We start from the raw sequence: 6,000 nt of genomic DNA, 5'->3' as shown, positions 1-6,000 counted from the left end.
GGGAGTGGTGGGGCAGGGAACCTATAGCTCTCTGCTCTTTAACAGAATTCAACTGTCCAAATGTAGAGGAAATGGGGTGGCACTCACCGGATAAAAAAGTTTTAGCTTAATTTTCTTCATAAAGTACAATACAGAAAGGGGAGGTGCAGACAACATACAGGCAACGGCTGTTTTACGCTGCTTTTCAATTCTTCTAGCCTGATGTCATGTCAGCCAGAAGTACAGGACACGTCCACTGCTCTGGGTCTTCAGCACTAGTAACACCACTCTTTATTTCTTTTTTTTCCTTTTGAATTTTGTGTCCCTAATACTTTTTTGCCCAAAGCAACCATCACTGTTACCCTCTCATGTTATGTCACTGCTTATAGCTTCCATATGCCATCACCAAACAGCGCCTGAGTAATACTACTAAGTAGTGCAAGATAGTGGAGGCCATTCATTAATTTCCTCTTTTGCACGTGCTGTAATCTAGCCACGATTAGGAAAGACCTTCTGGGAGATCACGGTGTGTGGCGCTTTTCTCGCACCACTGCACCAGTCTTGGTTCTCCTTCATGCCTCTTTTGTCCAATTTTTTCACAAGAGAAAGTTTCCGAAAGTAATGGTTTCTGGCAGGTCTCAGTAAAATTTGGTATGTGGCTGAAAATTTTTCCAACTTTTGCCCTGGAGGTGCCACCTTTTCCTAGATGCTCCAGCAGAGTTGGCCAGTATGTTTTTGATGGAACCGCTGCCGAACAATTTGATGATAGAACATTAATAGTCTGTAGGTCCTTCAGATTCCAGATTGTACATGAGCTTTATACGTTCCCAAGTGAACAGCGATGCACTGAACTTCTAAGGATATGATTATCATACTAAAAGCACCAGTTAGTTTTTATAGATAGGCAGCAATAAGTAACACAAAGCATATCTAAATATTGTGAATACTTGTATTTAAGTGCGCACTGTAGAAAAGCTGCCTGCACTTATAAACCCCCACATCATTTTGGCCTTTAATGAATCACATATATTGCATTTTATACAAGAGCTTCTCAATATCAATTGGGAAGGATCATGTAATTAAAGCAGTGTAGTTTTTTTTTAGTGCTGGAGTGGCGCATTAAATGTAAGCCCCCTGCCCCCAGTGTTATCCTCACCTTTCAGTGGCTTCACCTTTTACCGACTCCGCACCTGCGGCGCCATCTTTTGCCTGTAACTTCTGACTAGCCTAAGGTCAGAAGTTACGTCACGACAGCTCAATGCAACTCTATGAGAGCCAGAACGAGGGTCTCATAGAGATGTATTGAAAAGTGACCTCCGGAGCGATCCATGAAACAATGCTGGCAGGTGACTTTTGACTGGAGACGGAAGGTAGCAATGCTGGAAAAAGATGAAGGTGGTTGAAGGTGAATATGAAAATGGGGTAGGGGAATTACATATAAAGTACCACTTCAGCGGTGCAATAAAAAAACCTGCTGGAGTAGTGCCTTAACTGTCTGTAATGAAAACGTCAATTGTATAAAAAAAATAAAGCAATGACATGTATCACAACAGAATCAAAGGAAAATGTTTTCTTAGTGTAATGATTCAGTAAGGGTCATTTGAACTCTCTGGAAAATGTTTTTTTTTCCTCTTCTGGCTGCCAAGCAATACCTAAACAAATATGTAGAGGCGCATGTGTAAATGGGAACTGTACGTTCAACAAGCTTCGCATAAGTCAATAGTACAGGTGAATATAAGAAACTTTGTAATGTATCTTATGAGATAAATCTGCTTCCTTCTCCACTTATGAGTCACTTCTACAATCTCCCCCTGCCTCCTGAGCTCACCATCCACTTTGAAAAAAAATATCTCAAATCCGTCTTGATCAGACAAGACTGACTGCCAACTCTATGTGATGTCATGTGAACAGTCCATTACACTTTATGGAGAGAGAAGTAGGAAGGAGGACAGAGGAGCAGGGATAAAAAACAGGCAGAGGGAGATATAGAAAGATTGTGCTGAACTTTCTAAAAAGTCTTCTACCTCACTCAAGTGGAGTTCATGTAGTTATTGATTTATATTTACATTGGTCAAGAGAAAGAGAGAGGAGCAGGGAGAGAAACAGGCAGAGGGAGATATAGAAAGATTGTGCGGAACTTTCTAAAAAGTCTTTTACCTCACTCAAGTGGAGTTCATGTAGTTATTGATTTATATTTACATTGGTCAGGAGAAAGAGAGAGAAGCAGGGAGAGAAAAAAGGCAGAGGGAGATATAGAAAGATTGTGCGGAACTTTCTAAAAAGTCTTTTACCTCACTCCAGTGGAGCTCATGTGGTTATTGATTCATATCTACATTGATCACTACTGTTGTGTAATTTCCTCCATGCATCATCTGCTTGTCTTTTTGTGTTAAAAAAAGAATGAAGAGCATGAATCCCCCTCTGTGTGTGCTGTGTATGGGAGAGATCATAGTAGGTGGTCTCCACCCCCAGCTCAGAATGGATCGCAAATTGGAGAAACAGCCTGGAGAGGAAAAAAACTGGGGAAAAGTTTGGATACAAGACATGTAATGGCCAGAAATAGTGTTATTCCTCATGTACTAACACAGAAAAGTATATTTTGAAAAGTTACTTGAAAGTACGGTAACAATGCCAAATTTCCATGTTCCTCTGGAAACTGTGAAATGTTATCCATTAAAAGAACTCTTCAGCCATGGGAAAATCATTTCAGCTTGCCAAATACTAATGGTGTGTAAATTACACCCTATACTCACTGTTAGGATTTGATTCCACTTGACTGAGTAGACTTAGTATGGCCACAAGTATGCAATTTGTATACATGCAGCCACTTATCAACTAGATTATCATTCGCTTCTCTCGTCTGCTTGACTGTTCGAGCAGTCATCATATGGCCGCAAGTATGCCATTTGTATACTGGCGGTCACATGCCAATTAAGTTTGTCATCTGCTTCTCTCATCGGCTTGCCTATTCGACCAGTCAACATAACCTCAAGCATGCGATTTGTATACTTGCAGTCACCGACTAGATTCTCATCTACTTCTCTCAATGTTCTATTGAGAGAATCGGATAAGAATATACTTGGAACATGACCGCAAGTATACAAATCGCTTGCTTGTGGTCATGTGACAACTGCTTGCATACTACACACTGTTAAGATTTGGCAAGCTGGACAACCTGCATTATTAGTTTAAGGAACACTCTGAGGAAAACTGACACATCGGGTCATGTCTGGGTCTCTTTGAGGTCCTTGAATCCCTTTTTAGAGCCCCCTTAGGCCATGTATAAGTTTTGTCAGGAGGGTCTCTTTAAAGTAATAATGTTCTCTGTGCTCCTCCGCCATTCAGTGGTGGAGGCAGGGGATAAAGACCTCATGAATATGGAGGACTACAAGGCAGCAGGTTCACTAGTCCTCTTTCAGCTGCATTTCCACAGCATTTCCGTATCAAAATCTGCTCGTTTTACGTGCGGATTTTGTTGAGAATTTCAACTCATGCATTGCAAGGGTGAAGAATTCCGCACGAAAAATTGACATGCCGTGATTTTAAAATCTGCACTGCAGATCAATTTATATGTGAAAAAATTACCGGAACGTACAGTCATGGCCAAAAGTTTTGAGAATGACACCAAAATTATATTTTCACATGATCTGCTGGCCTCTGGTTTTTATTAGTGTTTGTCTGATGTTTATGTCACATACAGAAATATAATTGCAATCATATTATGAGTACCAATAGGTTATATTGACAGTTAGAATGAGTTAATGCAGCAAGTCAATATTTGCAGTGTTGCCCCTTCTTCTTCAAGACCTCTGTAATTCTCCCTGGCATGCTCTCAATCAACTTTTGGACCAAATCCTGACTGATAGCAGTCCATTATTGCATAATCAATGCTTGCATTTTGCCAGAATTTGTGGGTTTTTGTTTGTCCACCCGTCTCTTGATGATTGACCACAAGTTCTCAATGGGCTTAAGATCTGGGGAGTTTCCAGGCCATGGACCCAAAATCTCTATGTTTTGTTCCATGAGCCATTTAGTTATCACCTTTGCTTTATGGCAAGGTGCTCCATCATGCTGGAAAAGGCATTGTTGGGCGCCAAACTGCTCTTGGACGGTTGGGAGAAGTTGCTCTTGGAGGACATTCTGGTACCATTCTTTATTCATGGCTGTGTTTTTAGGTAAGACTGTGAGTGAGCCGATTCCCTTGGCTGAGAAGCAACCCCACACATGAATGGTTTCAGGATGCTTTACAGTTGGCATGAGACAAGACTGGTTGTAGCGCCCACCTCTTCTTCTCCGAATAAGCTGTTTTCCAGATGTCCCAAACAATCGAAAAGGGGATTCATCAGAGAAAATGACTTTGCCCCAGTCCTCAGCAGTCCACTCCCTGTACCTTTTGCAGAATATCAGTCGGTCCCTGATGTTTTTTCTGGAGAGAAGTGTCTTCTTTGCTGCCCTCCTTGAAACCAGCCCTTGCTCAAAGAGTCTCCGCCTCACAGTGCGTGCAGAAGCACTCACACCAGCCTGCTGCCATTCCTGAGCAAGCTCGGCACTGCTGGTAGTCCGATCCCGCAGCTGAAACAGTTTTAAGATACGGTCCTGGCGCTTGCTGGTCTTTCTTGGGCGCCCTGGAGCCTTTTTGACAACAATGGAAGCTCTCTCCTTGAAGTTCTTGATGATGCGATAGATTGTTGACTGAGGTGCAATCTTTGTAGCTGCGATACTCTTCCCTGTTAGGCCATTTTTGTGCAGTGCAATGATGGCTGCACATGTTTCTTTAGAGATAACCATGGTTAACTGAAGAGAAACAATGATACCAAGAACCAGCCTTCTTTTAAAGTGTCCAGTGATGTCATTCTTACTTAATCATGACTGATTGATCGCCAGCCCTGTCCTCATCAACACCCACACCTGTGTTAGTGGATCTATCACTAAAACGATGTTAGCTGCTCCTTTTAAGGCAGGACTGCAATGATGTTGAAATGTGTTTTGGGGGTTAAAGTTCATTTTCTGGGCAAATATTGACTTTGCAAGTACAGTAATTGCTGTTAAGCTGATCACTCTTTGACATTCAGGAGTATATGCAAATTGCCATTACAAAAAATGAAGCAGTAAACTTTGGAAAAATTACTATTTGTCTCATTCTCAATACTTTTGGCCATGACTGTACAGATGACATTTTTAGAATTTTATTAACTTAGCTGTGGATTTTCTGCACGCAAATCCGCATCAAACATGCATTGTGTGTGTATTTGACCTTACTTTTCTGTTCTAGATCGGACACTGATGTCAGGTTGATCAGACCTAAGCGCTGAAGAATAGATATGTACATGTCTGAGAACGCAGCTAGAAAAAAACATAAGACTGCAACAGATTGCTGTGGATCTGCAATGTGGGGAGGGTTTGATTGACAGCCATCTTTGAGGTTCCCATCCTGTCGATGAGACGCAGGAATCTAAGCAACGCGCAGGGCTGTGATGGCACGTAGTAAGGTGTACGGCAGTGCGGTACTATGCCCTCGCTCACACGCTTCATGTTGTTATGCTTTTTCTATTGTCATTCTCTGTATTTCTAGTTCTGCCTCATTACTTAACCATCGCTTCTGCCTGATGCGTCTTCTAAGTCTGTCTGTCTCCCTTTCGGCACCACGCAGCATGGAAAGCTGTCTCTTCCAGCTATTATTGGGTGTTTCCATGGACACCGCTATGAAGGGGGTGGGCGAGATTTCCATTATTACTCAGGTCGTAGAGAGAAAAGCCGACATGCAACAGTTGAAGGGGAGAAGAAGTGCGAGCTCTTCGGTCCAGTGTAGCCATCGCCGACACCCGATGCGACATGTCCTCATAATACGCTGCTCATAAAAAATAATAATACTTTTCTGTCATTTTGTTATTTTTAGTAGACGGTAAAGGATCGCATTCGTGGCAATATCACTGGAGAGGAGTGGGAGTACACTCATACAATTTCTGTGCTGTGAGGCAGCGGGAACGTGCTACAATTATCCCAGGCTGAGGTTAATGAATG

The sequence above is a fragment of the Phyllobates terribilis genome, unplaced genomic scaffold (genome assembly GCF_046119375.1).
Source record: "Phyllobates terribilis strain yellow unplaced genomic scaffold, ASM4611937v1 Scaffold_11__3_contigs__length_659146591, whole genome shotgun sequence".
In the NCBI taxonomy this organism is placed as follows: domain Eukaryota; kingdom Metazoa; phylum Chordata; class Amphibia; order Anura; family Dendrobatidae; genus Phyllobates; species Phyllobates terribilis.
The sequence above is the reverse complement of the archived record's forward strand: the minus strand, read 5'-3'. Positions refer to the sequence as shown.